The following is a 23279-nucleotide window of genomic DNA, read 5'->3' on the forward strand; positions in this document are numbered from 1 at the left end:
CACCGTTGATTTTTAATTTAATGGCCCACTTGTGATGGGATCTAGTTTGATTTGTGTTGTAATCATATGAGGGGCCCATAGTGGTGGGGTCCCTCCACTACACCGATCTCTCTCCCTCTTTCTCTTTCTCCTTTTCTTTTGGTGGTGATGATGATGAGAGTGGCCCGCTTATGACGTATATATTATATCCATACCGTCTGTTTTGGGACGTATGGACCCCACCGTGATGAATGAATTAGATCCACATCGTCCATCTAAGGACCATATACAAGTGGGGCCACCTCTATACATATATATGTGGTTGGTAGGCCACGAGTATGTGGACCCCACTTTGATGAAGGTATTACATCCATACCTTGGACATCCAGTAGTCTCTACTGCTGGACTGTGTAAGGAAAACACTCTAGCAGCTTTAAAAAATTTTTTAAAAAGGAGAGGAGTTAATATTTAAATAATATATATATATATATCATAACACGTTGAGGTGGGCCACACGTGTGGACCCACCATCATATATGCAATGAATCCCTACCGTCTAAAACGTCTAGAGAGTCTGGACGGTAGGTACTTTAAGTTATGAATATATGTATTATATTATTATATGTTTTGTTATATATTATACTATATTATATTATATTACATATATACATGCACGTGTATATTATACACACACACACACACACACACACACACACACATATATATAAGAGAGAGAGTGAGGGAAGTGGGGTGGCCCACATACCTGGGACCCACCCGACGAGCAGAGTGGCTGGTGTCCTCGCTCTTGTAGGCCCCACGCTGATGGATCCCAAACCATCCATCCATCTGGCACGCCACATGTGCCCCACCTTGATGTATTGTGCTACCCACGCTGTCCATCCAAATTTTGTGGCACCCACCTCTTTTTATGAGATCTGCACCGTCCAGATGGGTTTGGACGGTGAGTATTGGCAGTGCTGCCACCGTGCAGGTATATGTAAAATATAATATATATTACAGTGGGCCACTACGTGGACCACACCATGATGTATATATCTACACTGTCTAGTTACTGGACGGTGCAACAAGCATGACAGCCATGCCATCCATCCATCTGACATGCATACGGCCCCACCATGATGCCTGTGCTTTATCCCTACTATCCATCCATCTGACGTAGCTATGGGCCTCACTTTGATGGGTATTTTCCATCCAAATTGTCCATCCACTTAGTGGGTTTTGGATCGTCCATCTGCTGGACAGTCAGTGCCCCACCCATGATGGATGCTTTCCATCCAAACCGTTTATTCTTTGGTGGGCAGCCACGTATGTGGACCCCACCTTGATATATATGATTCATCCCAACCTTCCATTCATTTGTCAGCTCATGTTAAGGCTGAGATGAAAATAAGGCAGATCTAATAGCAAGTGGACCACCCTACAGAAAACAGTGGTGTTGAATGTCCACCCTTGAATCTCCTTTGGGTCACAGAAGTTTTGATTCAATATAATATTTGTTTTCCTTCCCAGTTCAGGTCTTTATAACCTTATGAACAATATGGATGGAAAATAAATACTATGGTGGGCCCACTAAAAATTTACTGTGGAAATCATTATCACCACTATCATTTGTGGTATGGTCTAAATGATCCTTTGGATATGATTCATTTTTTATGCTCTATAATGATCTCTAACAATGAATGAATGGTGTATTCGACTCGGCCCATTTGACTTGGCCCATTTGATTCGGCCCATATGATACAGCCCATTTGATTCGGCCCATTTGATCTGGCCCATTTGACTTAGCCCATTTGATTCGGCCCGTTTGATTAGGCCCATTTGACTCGGCCATTTGATTTGGCCCATTGATTCGACCTATTTGATTCGACCCATTTGATTCGGTCCATTTGATTCGGCCCATTGGTGCGGCCCGTGGATGTGATCCACTTGATGTATTTGATGGCCCATGGGTTAAGGCCCAATGTGATGTATATAAGGGCCACGAGTGAGGCCCAATGAGACGTATGTGGGGCCTTTGTATGGGGCCGAATGTGATGCATATGAGGTCCATTGCGATGTATATTACTCCATGATGTATGTAATGATGATTATGGTAGGCCATGCCTTGGGAGCAATGATGGTTTAATGTCTACATTGATGGGCAACGATGGTTGAATGTCCACATTATGACCTTCCCTTAGGCCCTTTATTAGGCCGATTTCGATTATCAAGGCCGATGCCGATTATCTATGCTGGTTATCGATGCCGATTATGAGTATGTGATAGCATAGCATCATGATACCTACACCTTGGGGCTCACCTAGGTGATGTATCTACCGCACCGTCCAGCATGGGATGGTGGGCCTGCCATTTTGTATGTGTTTCATCTCTGCTATCCACATGGGACACAGGTGATGTATGTGCCTTATATCCTGACTGTCTATAGGACGTGGACCTCACACAATGTATGTTTTATCCACACCGTCCGTGGGACGTGTGATCCACCTTGATGTGTGATTTCATCCACATTGTTCAGGGACAGGGGACCATCGTAATATGTATTTTATCCTTGTTATCCATCAGTTTTCAGGGCCCACTAGATTTATGTGCACGGCCCACCTGTGATGTATATTTGAGGCCCGATGTGATGTATTTATGGCTCATGTACCGAGGCCTATAGTGATGTGTATTAGGCCCATGTCATGCGGCCCATTGCGATGCATATTAGGCCCATGTGATGAGGCCCGACTTAATGTATGTTAGGCCCGTGTGAGTAATCCATTCCGATGTATATTAGACCCATGTCATGTGACCCATTGTGATGTGTATCAGGCCCAAGTATTTGGCTTGTTGTAATGTATTTGTGGCCCATTTGATAAGGCCCATTGTGATGTATTTATGGCCGATTGTCGAGGCCTAATGTGATGTATATGCGGCCTGTATTTGAGGCTCATTATGAGGTATATTCAGCCCGTGTTTAAGGCCCAATGTGATGTATATGAGGCCTATGTGATGAGGCCCACTATGATGCATTTTGAGGGCTAGGCGATGGAGCCCATTGTGATATATATTAGGCCCATAAGAGAGGCCCATCGTGATGTGTATTAAGCTCTCGAGTGAGGCCCATGGTGTTGTACATTAGGCCCTTGTGTGAGGCCATGGGTCTACTATATGTTAAGCTCTATGTGGGCCATTCCTCAGGGGCAATGTTGGTTAAATGTCCACATTGTCGAGGCTGATTGTTGATGCTAGTTATTGATACCGATTATGAGTATGTGACAGCATAGCATCATGATACATGCCCATATGCATCATCTGCATGTTTATTATAAGATGTGATTGACTATTGCATATGCTATAATACAGATGGTTTTTGGGACTCCCTGATAGGCGGAGTTATCCCACATGAGCGCGTGGTATGCGCAGGATTGATGCATGATTGGACTGCATAACTCATGCACATCACATTATGTGTTGTAATTACTGTACGCCCTAGCGACATCAGGGTCGTAGCCTCCATAGTCATGTCGTGGATGGCCAAATGGGACACCAGAAATTTGTTACTAGCATCGGGCTGCCATAGATGGCCCTGGGTGAAAATTCTTAAACCCTCTTGGTACCAAAGGACGCCCCAATGTCGAGACCGAGTGGATATATATGAGTGCATGAAGGCCGTATACTAGTATGTCGCGTCTCCCACTATATCGTGGTCGGTTGGGAGGGGGTGTGGCCTTACCCACCTGGGGGAGTAGGCATAGCTAGGCTGACTCTAACCAGCTCCTAAATGGGTCTGCTATCGATGAGCTGGGTAGGCATTGGTATACTGCTGGTAGACAGATAATGAGGTCTTTTCCACTCATTAGGCTGCGCGGCCTGCAGGGGCGGTAGCCAGTTTGGAGTGTACTAGACCCCGGTGATAATCCCAGAGATGTACAGTATTGTTATGTGGACTTATTAAGCAGGAGTTGCATACTCATACATTCATTCATTCACTATCCACTCGGGCTGGTGGTGCGCAACTATTTATTACGTGTACATTCGCAATGGCTAGGATTTCGGTTGGGGCACGTGACTAACCTGAGATCAGGAGTTTACCACATTGAGTCTGACTATCCAAATTAGGTATGAGACTAGTTTGGATAGAAGTCCCTTGTGATGGACCCCATAGCCTGCGATACTATGTACTATCATCCCGACTTCACACTCCAGCATGGTCATTCCATTCGCACTGCATATCGCATTACATCCACGGCATATGGCATTTTGGGTTGCTATATTTCTGCATTTATATGACCTAGATAAGGCTGATGGTATTAGTAGCTCTTTCGAATTGCATATTATATTGTATCCTCGATATCTGATATCTGATTCATTATGTTTCCGCATTACATAGCCGATTTACATTACTTTCTTAGTATATGACATTGGCTTGCTATGTCTTTTCATCGCATATCCTGGATGAGGTTGATGATATTTTTATGGGCTTGCAGTATTTCCGCTTACTCTGATATCATATGATTCATGCCAGTAATTCCGATATTGTATGATTAAGGCATTATATTGAATACTTGACACTTATCTTGTGCACACACTTATACCACCCTCTAAGCTTTCTATAAGCTTATGCACGATAGATGTGTGCAGGTGACGATAGGACGCAGTCGAGCTGGGGCAGGAGTGTGTGGCAGAGCTTCTAGAGATTTTATTATATGCATGTATTTCCTTTTTAGCATTGTACTCAAATGATTATATTAGTGGATATGTGGTGATGATGTAGTTCTTATGATTTGGGTATACTTGTGGTTATGCTTCTTATGAGACAAATTCATGTTGAAAATCCTCCTTGTAGGATCCCAGGATCGGAATCTGGTGTATGAGTGCTAGGAACCGAGAATGGGGTACTACAGAGGCTGTCGGCACCAAATTCAGCGATCGGGATTCCTATGAATCCGATTTTTGAGTTTGGGGCATGACAGCAGTAGGGGATTGAACGTCTACCATTGTCACCCTTCTTGGGGTCACAAAAGTTTGGATCAATATGAAATTTGTTTTTCCTCTTAATTCAGATCCTTATGACCGAATGAACAGATTGGATGGACAATAAACATTATGTGGGCCCTGTGTATTGTTATCCCCACTACTATTTGTGGTATGGTCCAGATAATCTTTGGATATGATTCATTCCTTAAATAATGCTTTAAAATAATCTCTAAAAATAAATGAATAGTGTAGACATAATAAATATATCATTATGGAACCCATGTAACCTTGATCTCCTTTAAACTATTTGTACAACTCGGAGACCAAAAGCACTTGCTGGGGTCCACCTGAAATTTGGATGCATCTGAAACTTGGACTGACCACTCAACCAAGTGGAACACACATAATGAATGGGATGGATTTATGAACCATGCCTCGGTGGCCTAACAAATGATTATGAATGTTTTATGGAGGGTGACTCTCTCAACTTGTGTGTGTGGTGTGACCCATATGAGCTACAGATTAACTTGACTTCAAGCCCCAGGCCCACCACGGATTGGTGCATCTGACCGATGGTGTTGAGGGTCAACATGCGTCAGGGTGGATCACACCATAACCGTAGTGGATTATAGGTCTATCGTTAAAAATTTCAATGGGCCACTTGAAATGGCCAAGCTATATATGTCGTAGAGGGGGGGTGAATAGGACTATGCCAAATTAAAATTTAAATACAGCAGAATATGAACCAAAGAATAGATAACACTATACAACAATCACAGTATAGGAATGGAAAGCAACCTAAAATAGAGAAATAGAAACACAAATTGTTCTAAGGACAACCTTACACCAAAAATGAAAGTTTATAGTAGGACAACCTTATTTCTAGAACAAATAGAGAAACAAAAGCACAACGTAATAAAGAAATAGCAAAAATATAATGTTGAAATGTAAATCTAAATTATTACAACATTCTCCACTGTGCTTGAAATGTAAAATTTACAACATTCACATCCACACATACATTCTACAATTCTGAATGATAAAAGATAGGAAATATAAATTACACATCCACAACACAGAATTATAGTGGTTCGCCTGTGTGTTCACCAACTGTTAAACAACAGCCACACAGAATGCTACTCCACTCCTAATATCCTCACACAGGGGATATTAGCGTTCACTATCAAATAGGTTTTCACAGGTTCACTTAAAGCCTTCACAATTGTGTCTTTTCAAAGGGCTTACACAATTCAAAAAACCCTCACTTCTGAGTTTTCTGGCTCTCCTCAGATAACTAACAACTTTGAGATTTTTCTGGCTTAACCTCAAATAAAACCAAACAAAGTAAATTACACAAATTGTAAAATACCTGATTTTCTCCTTTGTTATAGCAGACCAGAAGAACCAAGTCAAAGTAGAGATTTGAATGTCAAAGTTCAATGTCCAATACTCACTTTATAATGGTTCTAGGTTCTAATAGATTTTAAATTAAAACAAAAGGGCTAACTCTAATTAATTTTGATTCCAGAAATAGGAAAACAACAATTCTTCTTTTCAGATTAGATTGGAATGCAAGAAACAAAATCAATTAACAAAGCTAAAGAAAGAGAATATTAAATATGCACACTTAGCTTAATGGAGCACCGACTTATCTCTTAGAAGATCGAATTAAATTAACTTGAATTACTTAATTTATTCTGAGATTCGTGCTCTATTTATAGGTGAGCAAATCACACCTTCGACTGGTCTAAGGACCTCTACGACTGGTCGTAGAACCAACAGATATTTGAAAAATTCGAGCACGATAAGATTTGACAGTTTTAGACTGGTCGTAGGTGGTCTACGACTAGTCGTGGGTCTCCTACGACTGGTCGTAGGTTTCACACGACTAGTCGAAGCAAGTCGAATTTCAGCACTGTGCATTGAGTCGTAGCTCTACGACAGCTTGAAGATGCAGTCGACACTGTACCTACGACTAGTCGAATAGTCCCCAGGACTAGTCGAAGCCTAACAGAAAATTTCTGATTTTTGTAACAAATTTACGACTGATCCATGAATTTCTTAGACAGGTCGAAGCAGTGCTAGGACTAGTCGAACAAAGTCCAGGACTAGTCTTATAATAGACCAAACTCACTTATAGAAAGCATATGAATTATGTATCCAAAATGACCTACTCTAAAGGTCAACCCAAGGTCAGTCATACCTCAGGAGTGAAGTAAGGACATTGAACATAGGAGACAAGTGACCTTTGAAAGTAGTGAAGCTTGAAGTCTTAATGGAGCTCAAACTTGAAAGCTTCTTAAGATCTTGAGGTAGAACTTGAAAGCATCTTTGAGATTCTTGACTTGTGAACAGTGCTTGTCAACCTAAGTTGATCTTGAGTAGAGCATTGTTCTTCACAGATGCAAGCTTCATAATAGTGTCTTTGGCACCACAAATTTGACAACACAAAGGGCTATAAATTATGGCACTTACACCACTATATTGTTATACTTGACATCTAACCTACTAATAAGGATATGTAGACCTGGATAAAAACAAATAAATAAATAAAGGGGGATAAGTTGGAGTAGGAGCTCGTTTTGATACCTATGTAGGGCCCGCCAGACCACGGGGCCCATTGTGATGTATAAGCTACATCCAAACCATCTGTATATTTTGGCGCCAAAGAAACAATGTTGTTGTAATGCCTGCCCTTAAAACCTCCTATAATTTCACCATAATATGTATGTTAGATCCACACCATCTATCAGCTTTTACAGACCTAATAAGTGTGGCCCTACCACGTTAGTGGGACTCACCCACTTGGACAAGCCCAAATGCCCATAGTTGAAACCTTTAATGATCCACGATAATGCCTAGAAGATATCTAACCAGTCCATTTGTGTTGCACAGATGGTGACCCTCTACCGTTGCCAACCTTCTCACGGTCACTTTAATGTTTATTTGTCACCCAAAACCAAGTGGGTCCACTAGCATGTGGGACCCACTATAGAGTTTATTTGCCATCCAAGTTTGTTGGGGACTGTTGCATGCCCCACTATTATGTTTATAGGCCATCCAAACCATAGAAGAGTTATCCGCCATTAGATTAACTAAAAACATGAAGATATCATTTGAGTTGAAATTCCCTAGCACACTTAAACCGATGAACTGGTGATTTTTACGAGCCACTTACCTGTGCGACCTCGTGATCTTGTATGGCCCACTTACTGGTTCAAAATGATGGTTCTTATCTTTTAATATTATGTTTGTAAGATGTGTGAATAACCGCTTAATCTAGTGTGAGGGTGTGATGGAGTGGATGGGTATGAACAATGCAATGTAGTGAGTTGAGGCCGATCCCTTGATCATGAGGTCATGTAGTATAAGTATGGCCACCTAATCTTGTACAAAGGTGGTGTATATATAGCCATCTAATCATATAATTGTGAAAGATGTACAAGGCCACCTAATAGTATGAAATTAAGTGGCATTGGTAGCCGCCCAACAACGTGACCACATTCTTATGGACATTTTATGGTACTTGAATCATGTACAACCAGATTGTATGTTTGGATTACCTAGTCATGATATGAATTGTGATGTGCAGTTGGATTATACAACGTGATATTAGCATGACCCTCAATTCAGTGTAATATGACATAAATACAATTATTATATTATGCTTATTAGTGAGACTGATGTTGGGACCACTAAAATATATGCGATGTGATGGAAGGTAGTACTTGGCCCTTAATTATGTAACACTGAATATGAGTCATTAGGTATGTGACGTGTGAAGTGGTTGTAGTATAAGACTTAGTATAATGTAGTGTAGCCATGAATGGCGGGTGCAATTGTGATTGTTCAAGTAGGTTTGGATATTTTGAATTATTATGACAAGTAGAGTGACAATTGTGTGGCCACTCAACCATATGGACTTCTGATAATGGAGTGGCCATAAGACCATATGGGTATATGAGAATTGTGTGATTACTCAGACTCGTGGACTATGCTGATGGTGTAACCTCTTTTCTATGTGAACTTAGGGTGTATGTCAGATTGATTTTGGATCCTACCTTGATGTAAGTATTGCATATTTCACCATTTATCCATTAGGCTAGCTAATTCTAGAACATGACTCCAAAATGACCTATATCCAATTCCTAAATGAGTCAGACGATATGAAATAGTGTCAATTGAATGTATAAATTTCGAACACTTGTGAAGCCACTCAATGTATGTATTTTATCTGCACTATTTAATTGTTTTGCCAACCAAGCAGTACGATCATGGAGCTCGCTAACGTGTGCCTTGTGCATCTGAACTGTTCTTCCTTGTACTACCTTATTATATGTGAGTTATCTATATTATCTACATGATGGGACCCACCGTAGTGTTTGTGTGTGACCCATCTGCTTGCAGGATCACTTGAAAGTAGGACCCACTACGTTGTATGAGACAAACCCATGTCATCCAACTATGACTAACCCTTATGTGTATATTATATACCAAGTCGTTCAACTTAGGGCTCACTATATCTTATGAGGTTTACCTGTGCCTTCCAAACCATTGTAGAACTACTACAATAATTATTTGTAAATCCAATCTGCTAACAACCCACGTGAAGGTGAAGTCTACTACATTATATGAGTTTCACCAGCACCATCCATCTTGTGGCTCATGTTATAATTATGCCTCTCATCTCATAATCACTTGGTGCATGTACTTTGTGTCATCACCACTCATTAACCATAAGGCCCAGTTAGGGTAGAACCATGTGGTCCCAATAGAAGAAAATCATGTTGGGCCAAAGTCGCTAATGGAATATCTATCTTGCGAAGGATATGGTGTAACTCTGAATACAATTAATGCCCGTGATTATAATAGCTATGGATGATATCAATGATGTTAGTTATTATGGTTAATAGAAGTATGTGATTTAATATCTTGATTAATGTCGTTCCATTTCCTAGCATACTAAATTCATTTATTTGACCATGTTATTATTAATCATACTCATGCACTATGGAATGATGGTATGTGCAAGTGTACTTCAATACATTTGTTCATGTGTAAGATATGTCCTCTTCAGTTTAGTCACATGACTATGGATTGATATAGTCGATTGTGGCATATGATGATTTTTTAGCTTAAAGGTTAAGCAGACCCTAAACTCATGGCATTATATACATATCACATGCACTTGAACATATGCCTTATCATAATTGCTTGAATTCATGCATAATCATGGCATACATGATGATCGAAATGCCACAGTCGTGCCTTATAACATGAGTTGGATCTTGATGACGAAATGTACATCTATGATGATGACTTGGGTTATCCTTGAAAATAAACGGGACACCGGAAGTGTGGAAATAGTAGGGGATGATGTGCCCCTTGGGTTGAAAGTCCCTAAACCCCGATGCTAGCTAGGGTTGCCTCACTGTCGGGCGGAGTGGATACATGGGTCATGAATTTGACTCCCACTGATGAGGTCGGGTTGAGAAGAGGTGGGTCCAAACTGCTTAAGGGTTGAGGTGCAAACAGGGACCGGTCTAACTCGTCGGCGAGAAGTGCAAATGAAGTCCGCTACTGGCATGCCAGGTGGAAGTCCACCATAGGGCGGGTATACGAGGTCGATTACTCGTGTCTGGTGCAAGGGTATCAACCACGGTGTTTCCCATGATATACAATTGGTGAAAGTCCACCACAGGGCGGGTATGGGAGGTCGATTACTAGTGTTTAGTGCATGGTATCGACCACAGTGCTTTCCGAGATATACAGTTATGATATGGTATGACAATATGATGATGATTATGTGATTACGGATGCGTGTAATATAGTTATGGCTGTGGTATAGGAGAAATGAAAAGATGACTTGGTGATGCTGGTAGCATTGACTCGGAGTATCACTATGATGCATATGCATTGCATTGACATTGACATCACACATTACGTGCTTTACGCCTTTCACGTATATGATTTCCTTGCAGCATATTTATCTTGCTTGCATATAGGACACACTACACACACGTGTGTACTCACTAGGCTTTTTGCCTAAACTTCCTATTTCCCATTTTTTCAGGGCTGGAGTAACTTGGAAGACTTACCTTTTTCAATGCATTGTATCTATGTTTCGATTTGGCAATATTGACGTCATGTACCTTTTAGAAAGCATTGTACTTGTACTCATCAGGATTTATAATGGAGAGTGTTGCTTGGTATTTTGATCATGGATCTTCATGCTCAGGTATTATTACATATATATAAATAAAATTAATCAAAAATCTTCCTTGTAGTGCACCGAACTCGGGACTTGGTATATGAAAATCGAGTGCCGGATTCGGGGCATCACGAAAGCTGTCCGTCCCCGGATTTGGGGCGTGACATCCATGTGGAGAAGTTCAAGTAGTTTAGATGTGGAACTGGAGTTCACTTTTTTGTGAGCACTTTTGGTTTGTTTACCAATCTGGCACTCACCACATATTTTATCCACTTTCTTTATTTTGGGTAGACCTCTTACCAATTCACTTTTGTTAATCTATACAAGTTGCGGTAGTGTACATGTCCTAGGCACTTATGCCATAATTCGGTCTCATCGGTTTGGACCATGTAACACGATAGCTTAGATGAGCTTGAATCATTGACTATGTAGCAGTTCTCAGAAGTTCTACGACTAGTTAATATTATAGAACCATTCTTATTTAAAATTTCACACCCTTGGTTAGTAAATTTTACACTATGATTATTATCGCATATTTGAGAGATGCTTAATAGATTATGTTTTAAACCTTATACATATAAAACATTCTCAGATAGAGGGAGGTTAAAAAGTTGAACCGTACCTTGGCCAACAATTCTACAGTTGCTACCATCACTGAATGTGACTGAACCATTAGTCATGTCTTTAACACTGGTGAATAGACCTTTATCACCTGTCATATGTCTGGAGCAACCACTATCTAGGTACCACTTTAAATGGTTCGAAGCCTTAAAAGCGGTGTGGGCAATCAAACAAGCAACCTTAGGGACCCATTTCATTACATTTTTGGGTTTAGGAGCACAGTTGGTCTTCCTATGTTTATAGTTGTTATAAGTCCTACCCACTGAGTTAGATTTTAAGAGCTCATTAAGCAAGTCAACAATTTTCTTGGCTAAAGGATAACGATTCTAATTTTTATAGTTGATATGGTTGCTTTTAGGTTTTAAAGTCTGAAAAAGTTTTAGTATTTTTAGAATTATTTTGATTCAGACTTTTCCCTTTTGAGTTAGAAGACTCCCCTTTAACAAATTTAGGTGGAGTATTCTTATATTTGGGAGGAATACTTTTATCATAACCCAATCCAGATCGATCGCCACATTTTCTGGATCTGGATAAAAGTTTTTCTAATTTAGGATCACCTTGGGCATACCTCCATGTGTCCTTCAAACTCAAAAGTGAAGAGACTTCTAGTTTTAGCTTTTCATTTTCAGATTTTAAGTTTTCAACTTGGGACATTTTGAAATCTAAGTCGCACTTAGTTTTTTCAGAGCAATTTGAAAAGTGTGATTTTTCTAAGACTGAATTATCAAAATTCTATTTTAGTTTTGAAAACTTTTCTTTCTGAAATTTTAACTTTACAGCTATTTTGCAACTTTCCCTGTATAGGGCATCATAAGCATCTTGAAGGTCTTCTTCATTTTCACGTTCACTACCCAGATTTTCTTCACTGGTTGAATCATCATTATCTGAGAAAGTAAACTTGGCTAGAGTCATTAGGGCTTTAACATCATTAGCTAAGTCGGTTTCAGAATCTTCTGACTCAGAAGAGACTTCAGAGTAGGAAGATTCATCCCAGGTAGCCAACATATCTTTCTTTTTAGACTTGTCCTTCTTAGGACATTTATTCGCTAGATGCCCATATTCATGGTAGTTGTAGCATTAACTGTCTTTTAGAAATTTTTAATTTTTAGATCTAGGTCTTTGCTTTTCAATAGGTTTTTGCAAATCAACCCTCTTTTTACATTTGAAAATCTTGTAAAACTTTTTGGCTAAAAGAGTCATATCATCTTTAGAAGTTTCTAAATCAGAATTATTACTATTTTCATGAGAAATAATTTTAGAAGACTTGAGGGCGATTGAGTTATATTTAGGGGCCTTAAAATTTAAATCATATGTTTAAAGAGACCCAACTAACTCTTTTACCCTCATATTATCTGTATCACGAAGTTCCTGGATCGCGGTCACTTTTGAATTGAACCGATCAAGCAACAAGCATAGTATCTTTGCACAGACTTTACTTTCTGGAATCCTATCACCAAGACCCCACATAGAGTTGACAATGTCATTCAATCTTATATAAAAGTCCATGAAAGTTTCACTTTCTTCCATACGTATTTCCTCAAATTTAGTTGTGAGGATTTGAACTTTAAATTTCTTGACAATTGTTGTACCCTCGTGTGTCGTTTCCAAAATATCCCAAGCTTGCTTTGCAGTATCACATGATATAATTCTCTTGAATTCATCCGGTGATAGTGCACAAGTAATAGCATTTGAAGCCTTTACATTGACACTACTCTTACTTTTCTGAAGAGCGGTCCAAGAAAAGTAAGGTGTACCTTTTATAGTTTTGGATCCATCAGTACCAGTCACTTAAGTGGTAGGAGGGGTCCAATTGGTCATTGTGGATTTTGTACGGTGCGCCTCTGAAATGGCCAAGCTATATGTCCTAGAGAGGGGGTGAATAGGACTATGCCAAATTTTAAGATAAATACAGCGAAAATATAAAAAGATAGAAATGAATAAATAGATCAATTCACACAGCTGAATGCTAGGTCAAAATATTGATTGTTCTAAGGATAACCATGCACCATAAAAATGGCAGGGCAACCTTACTAGAACAAATAGAGAAACTGAAGCTCAAAGTAATAAAGAGATAACAAAAATATTATGCTGAAATGTAAATCTAAATTACTACAACATTCCCCACTGTGCTTGAAATGTAAAATTTACAACATTCACATCCACACATACATTCCACAATTCTGAATTATAAGAGATAGGAAATATAAATCACACATCCACAACACAGAATTTAGTGGTTCGCCTGTGTGTTCACCAACTATTAAATAACAGCCACAGAGAATGCTACTCCACTCCTAATATCCTCACACAGGGGATATTAGCGTTCACTATCAAATAGGTTTTCACAGGTTCACCCAAAACCTTCACAATCGTGTCTTTTTCAAAGGGCATACACAATTCAAAAACCCTCACTTATGAGTTTTCTGGCTCTCCTCAGATAACCAACAACTTTGAGATTTTTCTTGCTTAACCTTAAATAAAACCAAACAATGTAAATTACACAAATTGTAAAATATCTAATTTTCTCATTCGTTATAGCAGTCCAGAAGAACCAAGTCGGAGTAGAGATTTGAATGTCAAAGTTCAATGTCCAATACTTACTAATGGTTTTAGGTTCTAATAGATTTTAAATTAAAACAAAAGGGCTAGCTCTAATTGATTTTGATTACAGAAAAAAGAAAACAACAATTCCTCTTTTCAGATTAGATTGGAATACAAGAAACAAAATCAATTAATAAAGCTAAAGCAAGAGAATATTAAATATGCACACTTAGCTTATATGGAGCACTGACTTATCTCTCAGAAGGCTGAATTAATTTAGCTAGAAGTTCTTATTTTATTTTGACATTCGTGCTCTATTTATAGGTGAGCAAATCATGCCTTCGACTGGTCTAAGGACCTCTACGACTGGTCGTAGAACCAACAGATATTTGAAAATTCGGGTGCGATAAGATTTGGCAGTTTCACGACTAGTCGTAGGTTTCCTTCGACTGGTCGTAGGTTTCCTTCGACTGGTCGTAGGTCTCCTTTGACTGGTCGTAAGATCCCTTCGACTGGTCGTAGGTGGCCGAATTTCAACACTGTTCTTTCAGTCATAGGTCTACAACTGGTCGAAGATGCAGTCGACACTGTTCCTACGACTGGTCGAACAATCCCCAGGACTAGTCGAAGCCTAACAAAAAATTTTTGATTTTTGTAATAAACTTACGACTGATCCAGGAAATATTTAGACAGGTCGAAGCAGTGCTAGGACTAGTCAAACAAAGTCCAATACTAATCTTAGAACAGACCAAACTCACTATATAAAACATATAAATTATGTATCCAAAATGGCCTACTCTAAAGGTCAACCTAAGGTCAATCATACCTCAATAGTGAAGTAAGGACATTGAAACTTTAGAGACGAGTGACCTTTGAAAGTAATGGAGCTTGAAGTCTTGATGTCATTTAAACTTGAGAGCTTTTTGAGATCTTGAGATTGAACTTGAAAGCTTCTTGAGATCTTGAGTTTGAACTTGAAAGCTTCTTGAATCTAGTCGAACAATCTCACTTTCTCGAGTCTTGACTTGTGAACAGTGCTTGTTAATCAAAGTTGATCTTGAGTAGGGCTTTGTTCATCATATATGCAAGCTTCATAGTAGTGTCTTTGGCACCACAAATTTGACAATATAAAGGGCTATAAACTATGGCACTTACATCATCCATGAACTTTTTTTAAAAAATCCTCATTTTGGCTTCTAATAGGCATAATTGGAGCCATCAAATGGTAGAGGCCTAGTGATTAAGAGGTTATCAAAATTTGACATCCTAGAAAGCTCAGATCGATTTGCTCAGGAATTTAATCCAAATAACAAAAATAAAATGAGCTATTAGGCTTTGATACCACTTGAAAAGATCGAGCTAAATGTCCTAGAGGGGGGGGGGGGGGTGAATAGGACAATGCTAAATTTAAAAATAAAGCGTGGAAATAAAGACTTAATAAACAAATGATAGCATAATAGAAACGTACCTCTAAAATTAAGTATTCAGAGGTTGATACAAACTTGGTTTTAAGGATAACCTAACACCACAAACCTACGGTTTATGGTAGGACAACCTTACTAGAACATGGGTGAGTATCAAAAACTCAAACTTAAATGGAGGTGAAAGAAATAAGAACTAATCTATTACAACATTCACCACACAATGCTTAAAAAATAAAGATTACAATATTCACATCCACAAATACATCCCACAATCTTAAACCACAAAATGATAAATAAATAAATCAAACATCCACCAAATACCTGAGAATTATAGTGGTTTGTGTGTACACCAACTGTCTGAAAACAGCCACACAACTACTCCACTCCTAATATCAACTCCCTCGGGATATTAGCGTTCACTAATCAAATAGGTTTTTCAAAGTTCACCTAAAACCTCACTACGCCAAAACAGCGAAAAAAGGACGGTCCAAAACCGTCTCAAATGACCGAAAAGGACGGTCATGGACCGTCCCATGGGCCTTCCAATTTTGACGTGTTGTATTACTTAAAAGATGGTCGAAAACCATCATTCTTATTGACGAAAAAAGGACAGTCAAAAAAAAAAACCCGAGAACATTTACAAGTAATTAATCTCACTAAAAACTACCTGCCAAATATTTTAACTGTTGGAGTACCATTTGGTGTGTGTGTGTGTGTGCGCGCGCGCCTTAAACAGAGTTAGGACCAAGAACTATAAGGGCCTAAAAAGGAAAGGTTATCAAACCTAGGGTTGGATTATGCAAATATATCCAGGTCCAGTCCATTGGTCTACAGTCAGGTCCAAGCTTTTCCATAGAAGTGTATGGCCCAACAATTAGTTGGTCATTCCTAATACTAGCATCAAGTCACTTTAAATTAAATACACATGACTCAAAACCCTTAGAATCATTAGCTCTATGTTACTCTGGATCTGAGATTCATCGCTAAATCCAAGTTGCTCTTGAAACCTTTTAGGAAGTTAGGATCGGACTGGGCTCAAAGATCGAAAGTCAGATAGCGATGATCTTAGAAATGTATGGTCACCATGTTGGACTTGGCCATCACCTCAAAAATCAAGTCTAGATGATGTCATGGGTCGATTTGATTAGAGTGAAGAGTGTGATAACGGTGAGAAATTAAATGTGATTTCACAACACAAAGTTGTGTTGCGCGATGATTTTCACCAATCACTTGGATTCGACCCAATTTACCCTCCATCCTAATATGGCCTAGGCCAGGTCATAATTGCTTGTGGACTAAATCGAGTTTTCATGACCATTCACTAATTCACAATGTGTCTTTTTCAAGAGGGTTCCATCGAATCGAAAACCATTGGTTTTCTACCTCCATTCATGGTCCGGTGAGCTTAAGTCCGATCGCACGTAGAAAAAACAGAAGTGTTCCGTTGGATCGAGAGAGGCCTGATTTGGTTATAACCTAAGTATACCTTGGCCCTGGGGCTATTTTCATCAATGTTAGGCCTATATATAGACCTTAAAGCCCTCACTCTCTTTTCCATACGAATTTCCTAACCCTAGTTAAGAAAGAGAGAGGAAAAGAGAGAGAAGGTGAGAAAGAAGTTGGTGAATCATCTTAAGATTCTTTTCTATGACTCTATATCCTTAAACCATCACTTTTGAATCGTTATTCCGGCGATTCTAAGTTCCTTCTTGGATAAGTTAATCTAACCCTAATCTGTTTTAGAGCTTAGAAGAGTCTATATGTTGTTGTAGCTCATTTCTATTCTTGCCTTATGTTATCTTGTCGCTGTTGACGAAGACATATCGTCTGAATCAGTTCGGTGCTCTATTTCTGGTTTAAGGTGCGGACTTTAATCGTATAGGTTATGGTTTTCAAGGCTTTCAATACCAGCTAATAGTTTATTCTTATTATGGATGAGTTTTCACATGCTAAATGCTATGTTCATTTTGCGTTCCTAATTTGCATGTGTTATATTGAGATTTGTGTATTCTATGTATATGTAGGAAGTATCGTATACGTATAAAATATGAGCAGGTGTTTGCCATGATTATTTATGGTGTATTTATGATAGATGTATGTGTGACAACTTCTTAGTAAAAGGAATTGTCCAAATGCATGTATTTCAACATGCCTCATGTATGTTGAACTATGTATTCTAAGTGTTTGTAGAAATGTCTGAATGGTCTACAGTACAAAATACTATCCTATTTGTGGGCGTTGAGAAGCGATTCTCAACTCTCTTCTTGGTGTGTATGATTTCCTACATGCAAGCCACATTCTTTGTTGTTTAACTTCTAGTATTACTTATGTTTAAATCTATGTTAAGTTGATATTCTGCAAATGCTCACATACTACATGGTTTGAATTGTTGTTCCATTAGTATTCTAAATTGTTGATATGAATATCTGTTGAAGTGGAATATGTTTGGGACTATGAATAGTCCAGGAAATCGGTAATCGGCCTTGAGATCGTGGCTGAGGTTATTTTCGCCACGTAGGACGTGATTTGACGAACCCGAGTCGTATTAGAGTTGTCGGCAGTGGTTTGGCCACATGGAGTGTTTGCGCACTCTATGTCGTTCAACCCAACGTGCGCTCGTGCTACTCGAGTTCGTCAAGTAACCAGATTGTCCGATGTATGTTCACCATGTATGGACGCTATTGTTTGAATCTAGGGTACCAAACTTACCAGTGCAAATCCTGTTAACCATCGTACTTTGATCCGCTAAGACTCATGAGCCGGACATGGTGGTATGGGACACCATCGTTGAGCTGTCGGCCTACGCTGGGGTGACGAGCCTCCCCGTAGTGACCAGTGAGCAACCAAACTCGTGAGCCGATTATGGTGGTATAGGACACTACATTCGTGCTGTCGGCCTACATTGATTGGTGACGAGCCCTTTGTAGTGACCTCGAGCATACCTGGATACCGCATTGAGGTGACGAGCCTTATTGTAGTAACGAAGGTATAATAGGCGTGCATTGATTGGTGATGAGCCCTTTGCAACGACCTAAAACCATATGATCGTATGAAAGACTCTAAAATGACGACCTTAGAATGGATCACTATTTGAAAATTGATATGAGGAAGGTAAACAAAATCAATTAAGAAAGCTAAAGAAAGAGAATATTAAATATGCACACTTAGCTTATATAGAGCACCAACTTATCTCTCAGAAGGCCGAATTAATTTAGCTTGAAGTTCTTATTTTATTCTAAGATTCGTGCTCTATTTATAGGTGAGAAAATCATGCCTTCAATTGGTCTAAGGACCTCTACGACTGGTCGTAGAACCAACATATATTTGAAAATTTGGGTGTGATAAGATTTGGCAGTTTCACGACTGGTCGTAGGTTTCCTTCGACTGGTCGTAGGTCTCCTTCGACTGGTCGTAGGATCCTTTCGACTGGTCGTAGGTAGCTGAATTTCAACGCTGTTCTTTGAGTCGTAGGTTTACGAATGGTCGAAGATGCAATCAACACTGTTCTTACGACTGGTCGAACAGTCCCCAGGACTAGTCGAAGCCTAACAAAAAATTTCTGATTTTTGTAATAAACTTGCGAATGATCTAGGAAATGTTTAGACAGGTCGAAGCAGTGCTAGGACTAGTCGAACAAAGTCTAAGACTAGTCTTAGAATAGACCAAACTCACTTATATAAAACATATAAATTATGTATCCAAAATGGCCTACTCTAAAGGTCAACCTAAGGTCAGTCATACCTCAATAGTGAAGTAAGGACATTGAAACTTTAGAGACGAGTGACTTTTGAAAGTAATGGGGCTTGAAGTCTTAATGTCGTTTAAACTTGAGAGCTTTTTGAGATCTTGAGATTGAACTTGAAAGCTTCTTGAGATCTTGAGTTTGAACTTGAAAGCTTCTTGAATCTAGTCGAACAATCTCACTTTCTCGAGTCTTGACTTGTGAACAGTGCTTGTTAATCAAAGTTGATCTTGAGTAGAGTTTTGTTCTTCATAAATGCAAGCTTCATAGTAGTGTCTTTAGCACCACAAATTTGACAACACAAAGGGCTATAAACTATGACACTTACATCATCCATGAACTTAAAAAAAAAAAAAATCCTCATTTTGGCTTTTCAATAGGCGTAATTGGAGCCATCAAATGGTAGAGGCCTAGTGATTAAGAGGCTATCAAAATTTGACATCCTAAAAATCTCAGATCGATTCGCTCAGGAATTTAATCCAAATAACAAAAATAAAACGAGCTATTACGCTCTGATACCACATGCAAAGATCGAGTTAAATGTCCTAGAGGGGGGGTAAATAGGACAATACTAAATTTAAAAATAAAGCGTGGAAATAAAGACTTAATAAACAAATGATAGCATAATAGAAAGCAACCTCTAAAATTAAGTATTGAGAGGATGATACAAACTTGGTTTTAAGGATAATCTAACACCAAAAACCTACGGTTTATGGTAGGACAACCTTACTAGAACATGGGTGAGTATCAAAAACTCAAACTTAAATGGAGGTGAAAGAAATAAGAACTAATCTATTACAACATTCACCACACAATAATAAAGATTACAATATTCACATCCACAAATACATCCCACAATCTTAAATCACAAAATGATAAATAAATAAATCAAACATCCACCAAACACTTGAGAATTATAGTGGTTTGTGTGTGTACACCAACTGTCTGAAAACAACCACACAACTATCCACTCCCTCGGGATATTAGCATTCATTAATCAAATAGGTTTTTCAAGGTTCACCTAAAACCTCACTACGCCAAAACAGTGAAAAAAGGACGGTCAAAAACCGTCTCAAATGACCGAAAAGGACGGTCATGGACCGTCGCATGGGCCGTCAAATTTTGACGTGTCGTATTACTTAAAGTATGGTCGAAAACCATCATTCTTATTTACGAAAAAAGGACGGTCATGGACCGTCTCTTATGAGCCTTCAAAGGATGACCATCAATCGTCCTTTAAAAGCACGGTCATGGACCATCCTTAAAAAGGACTGTCATAGACCATCTCTGATGCACCTTGCCGTCCTTTGAAAGGATGGCCATGGACCGTCCTTTAAAAGGAGGGTCATGGACCGTCTCTTATGAGCCTTCAAAGGACGACCATGGACCGTCCTTTAGAAGGACGGTCATGGACCGTCCCTTATGAGTCTTTAAAGCTCATTTTCAAATTTGAGAGAGTCAATATACACCTATTACAATATATTTCATCGTATTCTTCCTGAAATACACCTGTTATATAATATATTAGTGACCAGTGAGCAACCAAACTCGTGAGCCGATTATGGTGGTATAGGACACTACATTCGTGCTGTCGGCCTACATTGATTGGTGACGAGCCCTTTGTAGTGACCTCGAGCATACCTGGATACCGCATTGAGGTGACGAGCCTTATTGTAGTAACGAAGGTATAATAGGCGTGCATTGATTGGTGATGAGCCCTTTGCAACGACCTAAAACCATATGATCGTATGAGATTGTCTAGGACTGACGACCCTAGAATGGATCACTATTTGAAAATTGATATGAGGAAGGTACCTTAGCTTCACAATCCTGCTGTATGAAAAGGACTAATAACAACTTGGTAATCATGTTCATGCACCGCATTGCATGTGCCTGGAAGAGGTGGAGCACTTGAGGTGATGTCATGCGTAACGTAAGATGAAGACGCAGAGGGTGTACCGGCGAGGGCACGCATCATTCTACATACATCCTTGCACTAACAAAAGTACTTAGGACATGTTTGATTATTCTGCTTTATCATTACTGCTTGATTGAATTGATAACATATTAACCTTTGCTTTATTGTTCCACTGAGTTGATCACTCACTCCCACGTTCTGGGGCGGTGTTTAAACACCCACCAGACTCTGCCTTAGTTGCAGATATTGATGCGACCCCTGAGGCAAAGCAGGAGTTCGAGGATGATGAGGCTGCATTTTCTTTCATGCAGTTTTCAGGCAGGTTCTTGTGAGCCATGTCCTGATGCGCAGGAATTCTGGGTTTCTTTTGGGAATAGATATTATCATTTAATGCTTATATTTTGTTAGCAACACTTGTAATATGACTTGGTATGTATACGTATTTCAGGGACTTACACATGTACACTTATGTTTCTTTAAGTCTTCCGCTTGCGTCTTTCACTTATCCCTGAATTATGTTTGCAGTTTGGCTTAATCTATTCCATGGTTTATGTACTCTTACAGACAATATACATCCATCATAAAATATGTTGCATAAGTGATGTTTTGAAACTTGGGAGCTGAGTTATGCTCGACCCCCGAATTTTAGGGCATTACAACCGTCCTTTAAAATGACAGTCATGGACCGTCCTTAAAAAGGACTGTCATGGATCGTCTCTTATGAGCCTTCAAAGGATGGCCATGAACCGTCCCTTATGAGTCTTTAAAGCTCATTTTCAAATTTGAGAGGGTCAATATATACTTGTTACAATATATTTCATCGTATTCTTCCTGATATACACTAGTTACAATATATTTCATCGTATTTTTCTTGATATACACTTGTTATATAATATATTTTATCATATTCACATTCACATCCATCTAAACCCAAACTACGTAAATCCAACATAAAACTACATTCATCCAAACATAAACTACATCCATCCATCCAAACACAAATAATCTTATCCACATTACATTCATTTACGCATAAATACATATAAGTTTAACATCATAAATAAAAAAAATGAAAAAATCAACAACAATTTTCTTTTTGTGTTTTTCATCTAAAAAAAAATATTAAACCAACAAAACATTATAATTCAGAATCATGAAGAATTGCATAAACTTCTTCTAAAAAAGTGGGCACTTTTTAAAAATAAAACTGATCATTAAAATAAAACTAATGCAAGCAAATAATGCAAAAAAGTATTTCAATTCAAGTTAATAGAAACAACAACAAAAATTAAAGATTTGTAAAAAGGAGCATGTGTTAAAAGGGATACATTCTTGTTTGTTGCCATGTGATTGGGCTACAATTCAAGTTAATAGAAACAACAACAAAAATTAAAGCTTTGTAAAAAGGGGCATGTGTTAAAAGGGATACATTCTTATTTGTTGCCATGTGATTGGGTTACAATTCAAGTTAATAGAAACAACAACAAAAATTAAAGCTTTGTAAAAAGGGGCATGTGTTAAAAGGGATACATTCTTGTTTGTTGCCATGTGATTGGGCTACAATTCAAGTTAATCGAAACAACAACAAAAATTAAAGCTTTGTAAAAAGGGGCATGTGTTAAAAGAGATACATTCTTGTTTCTTGCCATGTAATTGGGCTACATTATTATAGTAATCGGGTTTAGATTCGGGATCGGGTTTAGTTTGGGTTTTCAAGTTTAGGTTAGGGAGTTGAGATTAGGATTAGGTGTAGGTTTAGGTTTAAGGATTTGAGAATACATTTATGTTTTAGGTTTAGGTTTAGGTTTTAGGTTATAGGTTTAGGTTTAGGTTTTAGGTTTTAGGTTTAGGTTTAAGTTTTAG

The sequence above is a fragment of the Magnolia sinica genome, chromosome 9, assembly GCF_029962835.1.
Source record: "Magnolia sinica isolate HGM2019 chromosome 9, MsV1, whole genome shotgun sequence".
Taxonomy (NCBI): Eukaryota; Viridiplantae; Streptophyta; class Magnoliopsida; order Magnoliales; family Magnoliaceae; genus Magnolia; species Magnolia sinica.